Source organism: Eutrema salsugineum, unplaced genomic scaffold (genome assembly GCF_000478725.1).
Source record: "Eutrema salsugineum unplaced genomic scaffold, Eutsalg1_0 scaffold_6, whole genome shotgun sequence".
Taxonomy (NCBI): Eukaryota; Viridiplantae; Streptophyta; class Magnoliopsida; order Brassicales; family Brassicaceae; genus Eutrema; species Eutrema salsugineum.
In genome coordinates this window covers 8,843,193-8,862,256 of record NW_006256547.1, presented here as the reverse complement: position 1 = coordinate 8,862,256, position 19,064 = coordinate 8,843,193, and the positions used below count along the sequence as shown (strand labels likewise).

At 35.1% G+C, this 19,064-nt stretch overlaps 1 non-coding gene across 1 annotated transcript; it reads right to left on the bottom strand.

Annotated features, from left to right (window-relative positions):
- Window positions 1–12,304: 12,304 nt before the first annotated feature.
- On the bottom strand, window positions 12,305–12,411 carry LOC112083755. Its single transcript, XR_002897884.1, has one exon. It is a non-coding gene; the product is annotated as a small nucleolar RNA R71 (small nucleolar RNA).
- Between the last annotated feature and the right edge of the window lie 6,653 nt (window positions 12,412–19,064).

Below are 19,064 nucleotides of genomic sequence, written 5' to 3'. Positions count from 1 at the left end.
ACAGCACTAGCCAGGAAACCCAACCCCTGTCAGGAGAAAATGTAATGCAGAACATTTTTTTAAGATAATCTACATCGGGACTATTTAAATCTCAGGCTTAAAATCCTCTACAACCGGCTTCCACTTAGATACCACCATCGAAACATCAGCAAGTTTCTACATTCCTCTTCTTAACACTCTGGCTCTTACTACTGAATCTTGAATCTGAGACTTCACTGATTTGTTCTTCACCACAAAAACATCAACTTTTACAAATTTATTCCCAATCGGCCATATTGTGTTCACAATTTTGTGAATCTTAGCCACATGTAGCACTGTGGAAAGAAATATGCTAATAAAGAAGATCATACCATAAGGGAGTGTCCTTTAAAACTTTGTCTGGAATGACCACCATTTTAGAACAATCAATTTTGATAACTTTGAAATTATGATTAGCAAGAGTTATACGATTTTTAATCACGTTAACCAACGAAGACTGAGTTCGAGTTGAGGTCGCCATTGCTTGCGTTGTTCCTTCCGCCAGACTCACCGTGATGCTGGCGTCAGAGTCACCATAATCCATGCATAAGGCAAAAAATTTAAAAACCCTAGATTGCTTTTTGAATAACTCATGCTCATGCTGTTGTGTCTTTTTTCTCCTTTTGAAATCGAATTTTATATATAAAACATATAATTTTTACTAGTCTGATATTATTTTTCTTTGATTTTTTTTGGTCATACAAACATATGATCTACTAGACTACTATTTGAATTTATATGTTACTCCATCCATATGAAAAAAAAAATTCTGATTTTTTTTTTCATAAACAGATATATTTTTTTCATAAACAGATATATTCTTATGATTTTGTAAACACTACTTATTAATTAGTGATGGTGAATTTGTAAACTTCGTTAATATTAATGAGCTTACTAAGGTACTATTGGTTCGGTATGGAAATTTGTCTTGTTACAAAATGATGTATTTATGTTTGAAGGATTTTATTATAATATTTGTGAAAATTTTCAAAAATGTATCAATTTGAAACAGAGACTCAGAGAAAGAATACTATTTAGAGTGTTACCTACTTACAAGAATATCATAAATAGCAAGCAATTTCTGGTTGCCTATCAGTGTCGGCTAGGTTACGTACTCGGGGAATACAATGTGACACACAATATGCACGGTGTGGAGCAGAATAAGAGACAATTAATCATGTTCTGTTTGAATGTCCTCCTGCAGGCATTATCACGAATACCACACCCCCAGGGATTTTTCCAGGGCCATCGGTTTTTTCGAATTTTGATCATCTGTTTTGGAGACTTCCAAAGGTGAAAAATAACATACAATTTCCATGGATCGCATGGTATATTTGGAAGGCTCAAAATGAGAAAGTGTACTCAAATACCGATATAGATCCACGGGTTACACTAAAAATAGCGGAAACAGAAGCGATATTATGGGAGGAGGCACAAAGCTCCGAACAGGATTCAACACATATAGATCTTTTCAATACTGCAAACTTGTCAATACCTATATAGTCTATGAAGGCTGGTGGTGTTATATTGATGGATCGTGGAAAGATACGGAGTCAGTAACGGGTCTAGGATGGTTCTATTTTAAGGAAGGTGTCACAGAAACAATAATGGGAGCACAAAATGTAAGACGAAGTCTTACGCCTCTGCACGCAGAAATGGAAGCCCTTATATGGGCTATGCATTGTATGCTGGAGAATCAAAAGATGGAAGTCGCTTTTGCTACGGACTGTTCAGAGTTGGTGAAGATGGTGTCTACACCCGAAGACTGGCCGGCTTTTGCTCTACACTTGGAGGAGATAATGAAGATGAAAGATAGATTCAGCTTTTTTCGTATATCCCATATCCCACGCACAAAGAACTCGAAGGCAGATAACCTAGCAAGGAGTGCTCGGATCTACCCTCAAAATGTTATGTATGTACACTCAATACCACCGGTTTGGTTAACCCAACCGTTCTAGGCACTGAAGCTGATGACAAAAAAAAAAAAGAATATCATAAATGGATATGTTTTAGCTAGAGGTATACATAGTTATTTTTGACACTTTTTATGTACATATAGTTGATAAAACAAACATGTTAAAATTTCATCCAGTTATGTTTTTTTACTGTTATTATTCTAATATTTTCTAATAAAAATTTAGGTGATTCTAAAAGATATCGGTAACATAACCTTTTTTTTTCCAAACATACCAGTACTAATTTTTTTCTTTTCAAACACTACCAAAAATATTGATTTTGTTTTTCAAAACTATCACAAAACTAAAACTTAACCCAAACCCAAAATACTAAACCCAAATACAAATGTTTAAACTCTTAGTATTTTGAAAGAACAAAATTAGTGATAGTATGTTGGAACAAAAACTTATTTTAGTGGTATTTTAAGGAATCTTATACTAATAAAAGTTGAAGCTAAATGCCTCTCAAAGTGTCCACATGAGATTTAAAATTTCAATTCTATTCGTCCACATCAATATTTAAAATTAAGCAAGTTTCAAAATTTCAAAATTAAGAAAGTTTCTTAATTTTAAAATTGTATTGTTAACACACAAAATATATATATATATGAAAAAACATTGATCTACATAGGATTTAAAAGTCCACATCAATATTTGAAATTAAAAAAGTTTCTAAATTTTAAAATTGTATTGCTAATAGCCAAATTATTTTAATTTTAATTTTCTATTATTAATAACAGTTAAAATATATGTTTTTAAGGCATCATCAGTATTTAAAGATTCAAATATTAAATAATGTTTCCCAATTCTAATATTATAATTACAAAAAAAAATAAAGATAAAAAAAATATATGAAAACTCAATGAATAACAAAAAACCCTAACATGATATTAAAATAATTTTATTTATGATGCAATAGTTTTATCACTTTTTTAGTTATAAAACTAATTTATTATCATATATATATGTTACTTATATTGAAATTACTTGATTTTAATGATTTTCACGTAGAATTTTAAATAATTAATAATTATGATTTACAAACATCTAAATTTTTGTTACATGTGCAAAACATATTTATTCATAATCTCATTTAACATATTGTGTAAAAATGATTGAAGAAATTATATTTTGTATATTCAACTTGGAATTGCCATAGATTAATGTAGAAGTTCTTAGTTTTGATTTGTTCTATTTGTTATTCGTTTTCTAATTTTTAATGTAAATTATAATAATTTTGCCTACTTAATTATAATTATAAAAAGTAAAAATGAAATATGATTAGATTGAATATAACCATCAAGAAATCATTAATAAAAAACTGAAAAAGATATAATCACTGAAAAAAACAGACATAACAAGAATAAAAATGAATATGATGAAAAATATTTTTCATTCTGGTTAGAAGAGGTTGGTATAATTATTGAGAAATTATTGAAAGTTACAAAAATCAACTGAAAAAAATATGATCTTATTCGTTTTGTATTCATCTATTGTTTTCGTTTCAAATTCAAAGTTGTTATTAATGTCAAAACAAAAATTAATAAATTTTTTTTATAAATTTGTATTGGTTGATAAAAAAAATTTTGTATTGGTTAACTAGAGAAGAAAAAAGAATAATTTATAATTTTATTACTTTTTTGTCTATAAAGAACACATACACACACACACACATATATATATCAAGAATGAAAGTAAAAATGATAAAAAATTTATTTTCTTGATTTAAAGAAGCGATGTATGATATTTTATCTCCATACTAATATTATGTTTATCAAATAACATTTTAGTAATTTGTAATATTTTTAGTTTGTTTTGGTATATTAAAAATTATAAGTATTTCTACAAAATAATATGTTTTTAAACATAATATATACATATTCAAAATAAAATTGTTAAAACCTTATAATTTACAGAAAAATTATGAGATTAACACTGTAATATTTGTTCTATCTTATTTAAAAAATAATATATAAAAATAATATCTTAATAAATATAATTAATTAATTTTTATTACTTTCATATATAACTATATATATATTTTGATTAAATATAATTGCATATAATTTTTTGAACAAAATACCCATATGTAACGTGGGCATAAAATATAGTATTTATAAAAGTTGAAGTTATGTGATTTTAAAACCTTTCACGTAAAATTTTAATAAACTAATAATGATGGCATCAACTTTTATTGGTCAAAGATTAGCATATAAATTTTGGCCATATGCCCATAAACAAAATTTCCACACAATCGCATAGAATAGATAGTGCAAAAAAAACAAAGAAATTATCTTTTATATTTGTTTAATAGTTCTTTGTTTTAAGTTGTTATTTTTTATTTATTTACTTTGAATTTTTATGTGCATTATATTGATTTTGCCTACTTAATTATTATCTTTTTCAAAGCTATGCTATGATGGAATATATAAAGAATAAAAGATTCATTAGACATTAAGTGTTCACAACAAAACAACAAAACAAGACCATTGAAACCTCACAGAATAGATATAAATTCTGAGATTAAAACTGTAATAATTATTATATATTATACTAATATATATACAAAGAAAGTTTTTATAAATATAATTGATCATATATAATTTCTAACAAAATATTATTAAAATATTTACACTTAGCATTGGTGGAAAACCTAGTTACTCTAAAAAGTTTATCAGTTACTGTTTGCCTAATTAGATATTTTCTCATTTACCAAATTCACTTTATAATTTATCTTCAGAACAAGATTTATATATCACAATATTCGTGTAAGATAAGTTGAGAGACTTTGAAGAATGAAGAGTCAACTCTTCACCAAACCCCTATTTGTGAAGAAAAAGTTTTGAAGCAAAAGAGAAAGAAAAGTTATTCACCTAGAAATAACGATCTCTTCACACCAAGAAAAAAAGAATAAAGCTGTGACAAAATTCCCCAAAAAAAACAAAAGTGGTGACTCGACTAGGAGACGACTGCACCGTGTCAATCGTGCCGTCTGTATGCAAGACTTTGTTCTCTTAATAACTTCTCGACAGGGTTAGGTCAACATGAACTTGTGAAACTTGGTCCAAGTCAGCCTGAAAAACAGATAACCTGTAAGGTATTAGCTGGAAAAAGTCTTTTTTTTTATTCATTAATTGCGTTTGCCCCAAAAATATTTTTTTATGTGGGCAACCTGAAACCCGAATTAGGAGGAACGGATCCAAATAGTCATAAATATTTGGATGTTTCTCTTTAAAATATTTAGTATACCCGAACTGGAATCAATTATCAATACCTAAATACGTATCCAAAATAGAATTCTACTAGGAATTGATAGGCACCTTGAGCGGAGTAACGATTTTTGAATTGTCTTTAAAATTAATTTTAATCTTTTTGGTTAAATTAAAATTGGTGGCAAAATTTTTTTAACAAAAAAATATAAATAATAAAATTCATAGCAATTAGATAATAATATATATATAAATATCACACAACCGATATTTACTAGTATATATATCATCGAATATGACTTTAAGCTAGTTTTGTTATACGGTTTAATTATTAGAAGTTTTTAAAATGTGAAAGTGATATGATATTAATATATATATACTTATATACATACCAATATGGATTATAATCTATATATATATATATATATAAAAAATTTAATTGTGAATATTTTATTAGAGGTCAAACTATAATTTTTAGTTAATAAATTATCTAATATATATTAATAGTGATTATATATAGGATTGTCAAAGTGGACAAATGCGTCTATGTAATCTATTTTGCTATTTACTAAAATATTTTTTTGGCCAACCCATAATTTTTTTTTAATTTAAAACATATTTCAATTTTTTATAAAAATAATTGAATTTATTTTCAAAAATAATACTAATTAATTATGAAAATATAAATAAAATATTGCATAAGTTTAAATAGATTATATATATATGTGGATTGATTATTATTTAAAATAAGAAAATATATTTTAATAAGTAAAGAAAATAAATACACTTTTGATTTATATCCATATATATTCAAAACAAAACTGTAGGCTTTATATTAACTATCTTTTACGGAAGAATATTTAATTGAGCTTTTTATATTTGTAAAGTTTATTTATGTAATATCTTCTAAGTAAAGATTTATTTATGTAATATCATATAAATAAATGTTTATTTATGTAAAATATTCTGTAATATCTTACAAATAAAGGTTCATTTATGTAAATATTTATTTAAATAATAATATATAGATACTCGAGATTATAGATAGGTACTAGGGTTTTTGGTTTGTTTTTTATTTTATTTTACGGTTAATCAAATTTTATAAAAAATCAGACCATATAAAAACTATATATTTTCAGTTCGGTACGGTTCATTTTCTTTGGTTTATGGCTCAATTTAGTTTGAATTATTACATAACTTTTAATCATGGGTGACAATTCAAGATAGATCCAGAAAACAACATAAGCTCTTAGGTAGTTTTGATTAATAAACAAGAATTTTGGGCAAAGAGAAGACCCTTGTGACTTGTTCAGTACAAACGAAGGCTAAGATCAATTATTCCAGACCAACGACCAGTTGGAAAACATTCTCAGCTCATCCAGAGAGCACCTCGAAGTGGAATCGATTCAATTGGAGTTCAGATCAAGGAGTTATTAATTTTACAAGTCAGATGAACTCGAGCTTAGTCGAATCGGACCTGCACGCAATCAAAGAAGGATTCCGACCAAGCCAGAAGGAATCAAGCAATGAACCAACATGATTATGGATTCCTGATCCATCCCAGAACCACGTCGAATTGGATTCACATCAAAATCGGTTCAGTATTGGGAGATATGGAGTTTACAAACCAGTGGATCTGCTTCAGGCCCAATTGTGCGTCCATCCCAAAGATCAAGTCACATAGCCCAACTCAGAAGAGATCTCGACATGAAACCACTTGGAGAAGCTTAATGGATCTCTAGTGGTTCTAACAAGCCCAAGAACAAGAGAAATAGACATCGGATCACGAAGATACACTCGATTTGCCAAAACGGGTCGACATGAAGAGTTTCAGGCCCAAAACAAATGATCTAATTTTATGGCCCAAGAGAAGTGACGAAAATTGAAGTCCAAGAAGCATTTATCTTTCTTTACATACATTGGTTGTGTTTAATTCTCATTTCCCTAGGTTGAGTGCATGTAGAGTAGCTTTTATTGTTTAGCTTTCTTTTCAAGTTTCTCTTTTCTATTTAAACTCATGTAATCTCATTTGAGAAAATAAGCTTTAATCATTATTTTTGGAAACCTTTGAGATTTATTCTCTTCTTTTGATCATGGTGTGTAATATCCATTGATCAGATAATGGTGTGTAATATCCATGGTCACAACCGATCTGTCTTGGTGTGTCATATCCAAGGGATCACCCGGTAAATCAGGAGTCTTCCGCAGCTTCTGTGTGACCATTCGCTCCACATCCTTGTTCATTGAGATTTCATGGTTTCTTTGAGACAAGCTTATCCCCTTTACCAACTTCTGAGTGCCGATCTTTGGGAAGGATCACATCAGAGATGCTGTAGACCAGAGGAGAGACGAACGTGCAGACCTTGATGCACCAATCAACGCTGCTGAAGATGAGAACCAAGGATTACAGCCGAATGGACGCAATAACCGCCCCATTTATCCCACAAATCAACACCGAAGACAAGCCCGAAATCATCGTATAGCTGACTTTGATGCACCAACTCAGAACTTTCAGATCGATCTGCGATTCAAGTACATTTCCCGAACCAGAATGAGTTCGAAGTCAAGCCCTAGATAATCTCTTTGGTGAAACAAAATCAATTCTATGGTGTCCATTCTGAACATCCAATGGATTACATTGAGTTTTTTGAAGAAATCTGCAGCATGATGAGAACAAACCAAGTTCCAGCAGATTATCTTAAATGTAGCATGATGAGAACAAACCAAGTTCCAGCAGATTATCTTAAATGTAATTGCTCTATTCGACTTGTTCAATTATCTTAATGCAAATATTAGAAACGGAATACCTGGTTTGATTACATGTGATGTGAAACTTTTACAGGTTCATAAGTTTGGGCCAAACAACCCTAAGGACAAAGAGGATATTGGTTCAAATTCTCCACTAAAGTTAACAGTTATTGTCGTCATGATAGTGAATTCTTCTTTTGTTCTTTTTGATTTGAAAGATATTGTTTCAGTCTCTTAATTTAGATTGAACTACAACCATTTGAAGCCAGGAATGTACATGCCACAAAATCTCTCAATGGCAAATGAGATTACAGAAGAAGATGACCAATTGGGTGACCAGATTCATGAACTAAAGGTCTCCTTCTTCGTTACATATCGGTGCTATGTTGGTGGGTATAAGTCACATTTAAATCCCATTCTAGATTTTGGTTTTGTTGTCCACGTTATAGTTTTTTTTGGGCTGATGATGTGAGAAACTTTTTCAATTTAAGTTCGTATCTTAATTAAATTGATCCTTATGGTTATAGGTCAAAAGACGGTACAAGATCTTGAAAAAATGGAAACAGAAGACGATTTATGCCAGAACAATTAGGGAGGCTCTTCCTCTTATTCTTCAAAGCTGCGTGATCAGACGGAATCCAGACCTTGGGAAGATGTTTCAATCTTGGATTACGAGTTGGGTATTGACTATTAAGCTTCTTCGGGCAAAGACAACAACAAGTTTGAGATTTCCTGCAAGGCTTTTAAGGTCAAGCTTGAGATCCTATGACGATGCTGAGCAACCTGTTCTTTATTCACAAGTTTATATAGAAAAGTTGTATAAACTTATTTTTTAGTATGTTTACTTTGTAAGACTGGTCATTTGTATCATGGTTTCATTTATGAAAATAATATAATAAACTATAGCATTTTTGTAATACGTCAATTTATTTGGGGATTTGCAACTAAAGTTTCGTCGAAATATATGACGGTATTTGAACATTGTAATAGTCACAAAATATGATTTTAAGGTTGTTTTTTAGTATGTAAGTATAACGAATAGGTAACGATTCCCTAGTCATTATTTGTAATGATTTAAGAATAAAGTTTCATCAATATGAGTGACAATTTGGGACATTATAACAGTCATAAAATATGACGGTTTTGAAACATTTTCTATAGTCTCTAATTGTTACAGTTTTGTTACTTTAGTTTCTTATCACTATTGATGACGAAGCAGTTACTAGATATATTCGTCACAACGAATGTGACATTTTTGTTACGAAAAAGAGTTTGTGACGATTGTATTGTGACCGTTCAAAAAACGTCACAACTCCGTCACAATGATTTCATTGCTAGGAATTTTTGCTTATTGTGACGGAATATTTTGTCACAATATATATATATATATATAGTTATTTTTTGTAGTGTAAGCTTTTCTCATTTTCGTTAAGTGATAAAGCTCACTGTTGGTTGAAATCTTTGCATGCATGATCGATTACTAACTGGGAAGAGTGCAAGACCACTTTCCTAAACCACTTTTATACTAAGTCAAGGTCGAACCTGCTTAGAAACAAGATCCAAAGTTTCCAGCAAGGTCCGGTTGAATCTTTTTATGAAGCCTGGGAGCGTATGAACGTGATTTTTCACACCACAGATTTCTTGGATCAAGCCTGATAAGCACATTCTATAGAGGATTACAACCGAAGTACAAGCTCTCACTTGAAACAGCCAGCAATGGAGATTTTGGACAAAAGACAATCACACAAGGAAGAGCTCTCATCAAAAATCTTGCTCAAACTAATAGCAACGATTATCCGGAATATGATCGTTCGACAAAGCCGACCAGAACAGACAACAAGGAGATTACCGAGTTGAAGAACCTAATGAGCACATTTCTCAAGAGCCATAATCGCCCAGTCCATGCCTGTGAGACCACCAAATTGCACCAATGACGTAGAAGATGAAGGATTTTTTGAGACAGATCACAACAACCCAAATTTTCAAACCGCTTCAACAACAACTTCCGCAATGCCAACTTCAACAATCTCTCTTACCGAAATCTAAATGTAGAGAATCCCCAAGATCAGCATTACCCACCGCAACAGAGACCATTCCAAAACAAATTCCAAAATGGGAATTTCGGAGGAAACAGAGGCATCCAGCCACGACCACAATACAATTACCAAGGTGCAGGATTCAATAATCAATTTGGACAGCAGCAAGGAGTCACAACAAACCAGATAGCCTCATGATAATAAGAACTTTTAGGTTCAAACCCAATTACTCAAACTACTCATATCATTGTAGTATTTGAGGTATCAATCCAAATGGAGGTTTGTAGGCACTAGAACTATGATGAATCTATCCTAATCCAATTCTAAAAAGTGAATGATTGGTAACCATGATGATCTAAAGCATAAAACAAACAAGAAACAAGCAATGATTAAGAACAAAACAAACAAGAGAAGCTAAACAAAGATTCAAATTCAAAATAAGATAAAGCTAAGCCTCTAGATATGATCATTTGATATATCATGGTTTTTATGGTTTTTAACCATGGTATAGGTCTTATTTATAGAGTCTTTCTAGTGTTTTTCGAGTCTTTTGGAGTCTTTACAGGTCTTAGGTACGTTTGGAGCTTAATTGGTGATTTTGGAGCATTTTGGAGCTAAATCAGGATCAAATTCGTCAAGGATGAATTTTTTATTTTAGTGTCGCTCGACACCATGGAGAGTGCCGCTCGACACTTGTTGCAGAAATAAGGAAAACGATAATTTGTTTCCTGTTTGAAGAAGGAGTTGAACCCAAAAGTCTCCAATAATTACTAGGAAGCCCAAAACGTATTTTTAAGTTATAAATAGTGTTTTTAGCCACCTTATATCGATACCTTAGATTTTTGAGAGAGAGATACTCTGAGTTTTTGCTTTGGGCGATTTTGAGAGCTATGGGAGACAAGTCTGAACTCTGTCCGTTTAGAGAGAAGATTTCGAACTCCTTTATCTATTTCGATTTAATCTATTGCTTTTTATTCATCATGTTTGTTGTTCCAATAATCATGTCTGAGTAGATCACCTGTTAGGTTTAGGGTTTAATTTGGGTTTTCTTTGAATGTTTGATTAACTTGCTAGTTAGGGTTCATAATCTATTTAGCTCTTCACCATAGGTTGTTCTTAAAGCTAATTCTGGACTGGCCACCTAGAACTTAGATCTTAGGTTAATTGATTGACACAGAAGTGTAATTGAATAACTGGAAAGAACTTAGGGTGACCAAAGTAGCTATTCGCAAAGGAATTTGGTTTAGATGCCTTGTGAACATATCGAACTTGTGCATTAAAGCTGGTTTAAATCTTTAGGGTTTGCAAAAGAATTTGGAATTCTAGGATTTTAACTTAGATAGTTCTCACAACGGAAGTTGGTTAATTATAATTCTGTGTTTCGAGTTCAAGAACCATGCTTAAACCTGAACCCTGACTAATCGATTTATCTGCATTTATTGATCTCCTGAAAAACGCCCTAGACCTAATCTCCATCCATCTGAATCTTACAAACCGTTTTTACTGCTGCTTAGTCTATTTCAGTTGCATTGCTATTTATTTCTAATATTTCTTCTTAGCATAATTCGATCTCTATAAGGTTTATTGAGTGATCTCTTGTCTCTGTGGTTCGACCGCTACATACTACAACTGCACATATGTGCTCTTACAGAGTAGCTTAGGGATTAAACTTTGAGCAGATCAAGTTTTGGCGCCGTTGCCGGGGACTTGATTTTCGCCATTAAACTTTAGATCTTGAGTTTCGACTAAGCTTTTCTTAGTGTCGAGCAGGGGTGTCGCGCAACACCCATCGTTTTTCTTAATTTTATTTTTACTTTGTTACTTACATTGTTCTTTCTCTTTGTCTCAGAAACCAGCAGAGATGGAGAACGCATTGTCATTGGTTCGTGATGATGCTGGAGTCTGGAGAGACCAAGATGGTCATGTGTGTAATGAGAGAGGCCAGCGACTTGATGGAGAGGGTAACATTATCAGGACGCTGGGTGACTACAACAGACCTGAGCAATTCTATGCAAATCGGTCTGCGATTCGCGCTCCTGCGTTTCAGAGGAACGATTTTGAGCTCAAGCCTGTGTATTACACTCTTGTGGGTCAGCATCCTTTCCATGGTCATTCTCATGAGCATCCGATGGATCATATTGAGAGGTTTGAAGACTTGGTCACCAGCATCAAATACAATGGAGTGTCCAATGATTACCTCTTCTGTAAGCTGTTCCCATACTCTCTTGCTGGAGAAGCAGCTAATTGGCTGAAGCAGTTGGAGCCAGGATCACTGACTACTTGGGAGGAGATCAAAAACGCCTTTCTGCACAATTTCTATGATGATGCCAGATCTGAGGAACTGAGACTCAAAATCTCAACGTTTTTTCAAGGACCAACTGAAGCATTCAAGGCTGCTTGGGTGAGATTCAAGTCGTACCAGCGAGATTGCCCCCATCATGGTTTCAGTGATGTTCAGCTGCTAGGTATTTTCTTCAGAGGTGTTGATTGGAGATATCAGATGGCTCTTGATGCTGCAAGCAATGGGAACTTCAACACCAGATACCCTGAAGATGCTGTTGTGCTTATTGAGAACTTGGCATCTAGCAATAGTACCAAGAATGCAGACTATCAGCGAATGAAACAGGGTGGAAACATGGATGGATCGCAGATTGCTGAGGTGAAGGCTAGTGGGTAAGAAGTCCGTCCGATACGCTGCAGAGGTTAAGAATTTCGAACCAGATAAAGCACTTGAGGAAGAGGATGTTAACTTCATCAATGGAGCTGGATTTCAGGGTCAGAGATTTGGTACTCAGCAAGGAAACACGAATTACAGTGGAAATAATCAGAGGAGTACCTTCACAGGTAATCAGGACTCTTCTGGTTATAACTCCAAACCTCAGTACCAGACATCCTACTCCAACAACAGTTTTTCAAGGAACTATGGTTCTCCTCCTACTCAAACTCCAGATAATGAGGTGAAGTCTATGCTGGAACAGATACTGGAAGGTCAGCAGAAGATGACAGTGGACTTTAATGGGAAGATTGATGCTCTGTATCTGGATCTGAGTGGAAAAATTGAAGTTCTAAACACTCATGTCAAGAAGCTTGATACTCAGGTTGCTCAGACTGCAGAGTCTGTAAAAAGGCAAGAAGGATTCCTTCCTGGGAAGACTGATACCACTCCTAGGCATTACTGCAGTGCCATCTCGTTAAGAAGTGGTAAAAAGTTGACTCATGTGCTGAAAAAGGGTGTTTCTGAGGATGAAATCGTGGAGTTGGACGAATCTGAAGAAAATTTCGAAGTTACAGAGCCGGTGTCGAGCGACACCACAACCAGTGTCGCGCGTCACCAATTGCAGAGCAAAGCTGATATTGCTCAAAGTCCGAAATCTGCTGAGGAAAAGGTTTACAAACCTAAGGTTCCTTACCCAAGGAGTCCTAGGAAGTCCAAGCAGGAGCTAGACGATGCTAGATGCAAAGCTTTGATGGAGAAACTTGTGATTGAGATTCCTTTGGTTAATGCTGTGAAGATTGCTCTTACTCTCAGACACTATGTGAAAAAGATGGTGACTAATAATCTGAGTCATGAGGAAGATGTGATGATGATCTCTGAACAGGTCAGTGCTGTGATTCAGAATAAGATTCCAGAGAAACTCTCGGACCCAGGAAGCTTTGTTTTGGACTGCTCTATCTTCTCAGAGAGGTTCAAGAGATCGCTGTGTGATCTTGGTTCGAGTGTCAACCTCATGCCATACTCTGTAGCTGTTAGCCTTGGGATGACTGACTTCAAGCCAACTAAGAGTTCTTTGATCCTAGCAGATCGATCTAAAAGAATCCCAAAAGGTGTCTTGGACGATGTTCCGATTAAAGTTGGGATTGCATAATTCCTACAGATTTCGTGGTTCTGGAATATGGAGAGGAACCCAAAGATCCTCTTATCTTGGGAAGATCGTTTTTAGCTACAGCTGGAGCGGTAATTGATGTCAAGCATGGTAACCTTGATCTCCACTTGGGAGATACCATCATGACTTTCAAGATGGAGAAGCTGAAGGATCCAACCATAGATGGTCAGACATTCCGAGTCAGTGCAATACCTGAAGTGATAGTTGGAGATCAGAATGTGTTTGATGCTGAGAAGGTGAGAGATCAACCTGAGTTGACGAAAACGTCTACAGAACCAGTGACTGCTGTTGATCAAGAAGCTCCAAACATTGCACTCCATCCATCTCCACCAAAGCAAAGGTACGCACTTCTTAAGCCTAATCCTAATTCTTGTGATATCATCAAAACTGATTTGAAAGATGCAGATTCGGTCTCTCGACGCAAGCTACGAGATTATCGTAGAACACTTGGTTTTTCTATTGATGATATTGCAGGGAATAGGTTGAAGCCACCCAAACACAGATCACACTCTGGTGTTATTCCTGCATTCCTTGAACGACCTCATGCGCACTTCGCTTACACACCACCATGGATGAGACGACTTTCACAGAGGCATTCTTTGCCACTGTCTGATCCACCAGATGCATAGTCCATCCATCAAGTCAAGCTAATGACTTAAAACAAGCGCTTGGTGGAAGGCAATCCACAGGTAAGTCTGTACATAAGTTTTTTTGTTTCTTTTGATTTTTTGTTTTTGGTTTTCGTGTTTTAGGTTGAAGCAGGGACTGGTGTCGAGCGACACCACCCTTGGTGTCGCTTGTCACTTGCTTCTGTGAAAAAAAAAAAAAATTAGGAAATCAGGAAACCGGAGTCAAACCAGAAATTCGGATTGCTCTGTTGCAATTCGGTACGAAGAGAACAAGTGTCGCACGACACCATCATCAGTGTCGGTCGACACCATCATTGCAGCCAGGTAAGTTCTCCGTTTTTACTGCGTTTCTCTGTTTTCTTTCTTTTGTTTCACCAACTTCGGACTAGATAACACTGGGGACAGTGTTGTTTAAGTCTGGGGGAGGTAGTCGCTGACATTGTGTTTGTTTTTCTTAGAGTCAGTCGTGTCAAAACGTTTTTGAGTCAAAACTTGTTGGAGATTGTGATGCTTTTCCTGGAATTATTGTGTTGACCTTTCATCTAAGTGACCATTGCTGCAGATTCAGTCTAGATCCGACTAATGAAAAATCCAAAGGCTGACCAGTTGACTAGAGGCGTCCATGTTTCTAACAGAATCCACTAACCTGAGCTAATTTCTGAACTCTTTCTTTTACCTCATTGATGTGACTGATGTTCATAGAGCTTGATTCATCGTTCATACTTGACAAATGAAAGCCTGTGTGAAATCTCATGTTGGTGTTTCTCTCCATGTGATAAGCTAAAAGATGAAGAAAGAACGAAAAAGGCGAAAAGATTGAGATGATTTTCGCTTAGGAGTGAAGGGCTAGGAAAATTTCCAAGGATCCCATTATTTCACTTCTAAGTTGGACTGATCACACAAAGGAAGGAAGCGAGGGGTAGGAAAGTTTCCTATGACCCCACTATTCGCTGAAAACCTTTGATACAAGGTAAAGGGACAACTCGGGGACTCGATGGCAAACACCATCAGTACTTGCAGCTTTACCCTTATCGAGTATATGCCATAAAAAAAAAGATGATGAGTGTGTGAAAAGAATAAGTATGGGGGAGAGAAAATTACCAAAGTGTGTATGGCTGATTTGTCAAAGTATAGTACAGGAAAGAGTCTAGAAGGTTCTTAGCATCTGAATCATCAGTGAGATCCAGCGATGAGGGTTTATGGACAATGTTGTGGAATTTTGGACTTAATCTGGGAAGCTGTGAATGTCTGCGGAGAAGTACATGGTGGTTCGACTTAGAATGATGAAGCAGTAGTTGAGTTGCAGGGTGATCTCGGTCAAAATTGATGTTCCAGTGAAAGGTTGAGTCTCTGTGTTTTCAAACCTCTTTCTCTTATTTGGTGTTCAGTTTGCTTGAGGGCAAGCAAATGCTAAGTCTGGGGGAGTTGATATATCATGGTTTTTATGGTTTTTAACCATGGTATAGGTCTTATTTATAGAGTCTTTCTAGTGTTTTTTGAGTCTTTTGGAGTCTTTACAGGTCTTAGGTACGTTTGGAGCTTAATTGATGATTTTGGAGCACTTTGGAGCTAAATCAGGATCAAATTCGTCAAGGATGGATTTTGTGTTTTAGTGTCGCTCGACATCATGGAGAATGACGCTCGACACTTGTTGCAGAAATAAAGAAAACGTGATTTTGTTTCCTGTTTGAAGAAGGAGTTGAGCCCAAAAGTCTCCAATAATTACAAGGAAGCACAAAACGTGTTTTTAAGTTATAAATAGGGTTTTTAGCCGCCTTATATCGATACCTTAGATTTTTGAGAGAGAGATACTCTGAGTTTCTGCTTTGGGCGATTTTGAGAGCTATGGGAGACAAGTCTGAACTCTGTCCGTTTAGAGAGAAGATTTCGAACCCCTTTATCTATTTCGATTTAATCTATTGCTTTCTATTCATCATGTTTGTTGTTCCAATAATCATGTCTGAGTAGATCACCTGTTAGGTTTAGGGTTTAATTAGGGTTTTCTTTGAATGTTTGATTAACTTGCTAGTTAGGGTTCATAATCTATTTAGTTCTTCACCATAGGTTGTTCTTAAAGCTAATTCTGGACTGGCCACCTAGAACTTAGATCTTAGGTTAATTGATTGACACGGAAGTGTAATTGAATAACTGGAAAGAACTTAGGGTGAGCAAAGTAGATATTCGCAAAGGAATTTGGTTTAGATGCCTTGTGAACATATCGAACTTGTGCATTAAAGCTGGTTTAAATCTTTAGGGTTTGCAAAAGAATTTGGAATTCTAGGATTTTAACTTAGATAGTTCTCACAACGGAAGTTGGTTAATTATAATTCGTGTTTTAAGTTCAAGAACTGTGCTTAAACCTGAACCCTGATTAATCGATTTATCTGCATTTATTGATCTCCTGAAAACGCCCTAGACCTAATCTCCATCCATCTGAATCTTACAAACCGTTTTTACTGCTGCTTAGTCTATTTCAGTTGCATTGCTATTTATTTCTAATATTTCTGCTTAGCGTAATTCGATCTCTATAAGGTTTATTGAGTGATCTCTTGTCTCTGTGGTTCGACCCCTACATACTACAACTGCACATCTGTGCTCTTGCAGAGTAGCTTAGGGATTAAACTTTGAGCAGATCATCATTGATCTTTCAATGCTAGTTTATAATGCTAAGCAAACAATGAGACACTTGAAATTCTTTAGTCTAGACTTCTAAATCAGATTAATCCACTCTCATGACAAAAAATCCTTTGTTAATTACCTAATCAAGACTAATTCTCATACATGAAAAGGCAATTAACAAGCATGAGGTTCAATGTCTAATATGACCAAACAGCCTCTTTATGCATCAGATCAATGAGGTAAGATAGACTGAATCTTACACAGAAAGATATAGCAAGCATCACATGATTCTCTAATTCCAATCAACTTAGAACTCTAAACAAGACTAATCTTCTCTTAAAGCATTAATCACAATCGTAATCAACATTCAAACCCAATTCTCATTAGTGTAATGATGATCAAGATGCATTAATTATCAGTTCTAACATGTCATTTATGCTTCGAACAAACATTCTCATGGCATTCAAAACACAAACCCTTAAGTTAGCTCTTTCAGACATTTCATCAAACACCTTGTGGGTGGAGAAATGTCTAAGTTCTAGATCAAGCTATAATGAGAGATCTAGCATTAAGAGCAGCTAACTAAGGAAATGAAATGAGAATATTGATATAAGACTCGGTGAGGCTTATATGATTGCGGAATCGATGGCTTGGTGGGAACAACACGCTGGCTATGACGCTCTCTCGTGTAGTTCGGTGGATGGAGATGGTAAGACAAGGCTTGCTTCCACAAGACTTGAATCGAGATGGGATCTGTCAAGCTGGCTTTAGCGCTCTCTCTTGAGGGATCGGTTAGGGGTTTGGAAGTGGATCGAAGGCACCACAGAGACTATGAACGGATCTCTGTTACTGCGGCTCAACTCTTGGTGAATCTCTCACGCAAGAACAAGCTAGAAAGCTCTTAGGCACAAGCTAAGAAAACGGCGTTATTTTATTGATATCGGGAAAAAGGTTGAAGTACAAGAGCTGCATGTGGGACTTTATAAATAGTCCGTCAGCTTTGAACCTTCTAGGGTTCGACTCAATGAAAAAAAAACGACACTAAGGACTCAAAACAACAGGACTTGTAAAAAGAAATAAAGCAAAATGGCAAAGCGTCTCATTTGGACACAAAAATGGAAAGTTCACTTAAAAATAAAAAGGAAAAGAAACTAATCGTGTGCAACCTTTTCTGGACTTGTTTCGTGCACCTCTGATGCCATCTAGGGTGTTAGACACCACTAGGATACTCCCATGTTACCTGCACAAATCGTATAAATGGAAAATACCTGATTGTGGCCGGCTGTGGGCTTGCTTGTTATCTCGTTGATTCGCTCGTTAGCCTTGAGATTTCCTTCGTTAGTCTTGATGTTTAGTTCATCTAGGGTCCTGTCCACGTCGTGTCCTGCGAGTTCTTCAAGTATCTTCATGCGTCCCTCTTCATGTTCCTCCTTGGGTCTTGTTGGCTCGCTAGCGGCTCCGAGTCTTGGAACGGTTGTATCTTGAGGGTCCGATGCGGCCTCTTCGAGATTCTTGGTGTTCTGTGCTCCATTTCCTGCCAAGTAAACATGTATACCTGATTCTAGTTGAGGCCGGCTTTCTTTGAGGCTCAGACGCGCGAAACCCTCCATTATGTTTAAGTCGGGTCCTTTGGGGCTGTCTCGCGTGTATTGTTCTTGAGGCTCGGTTTTGAATGCATCTCCAAGCTCCATGGTACTTAGTAATGATTCCACGGCCAAGTTGAACCCTTCCCTAAGCCTCCTTGCCTTGGAACGGGTCATTGGTGCTTCTTTGAGCTCGGGAACGACCTTTGGGTCAGGTGATGGCTCGATGGCCTCATCATTCCCTCCCTCTTCAAGAGGTTTTGTCCTCAAAACTGTTTCACCTGCATCATAAGGAGACAAATCAGCAACATTAAAGCTATGTGAAATGTTTAACTCACCTGGGAGCTCTAATCGGTAGGCGTTGTCATTGATCTTCTCAAGCA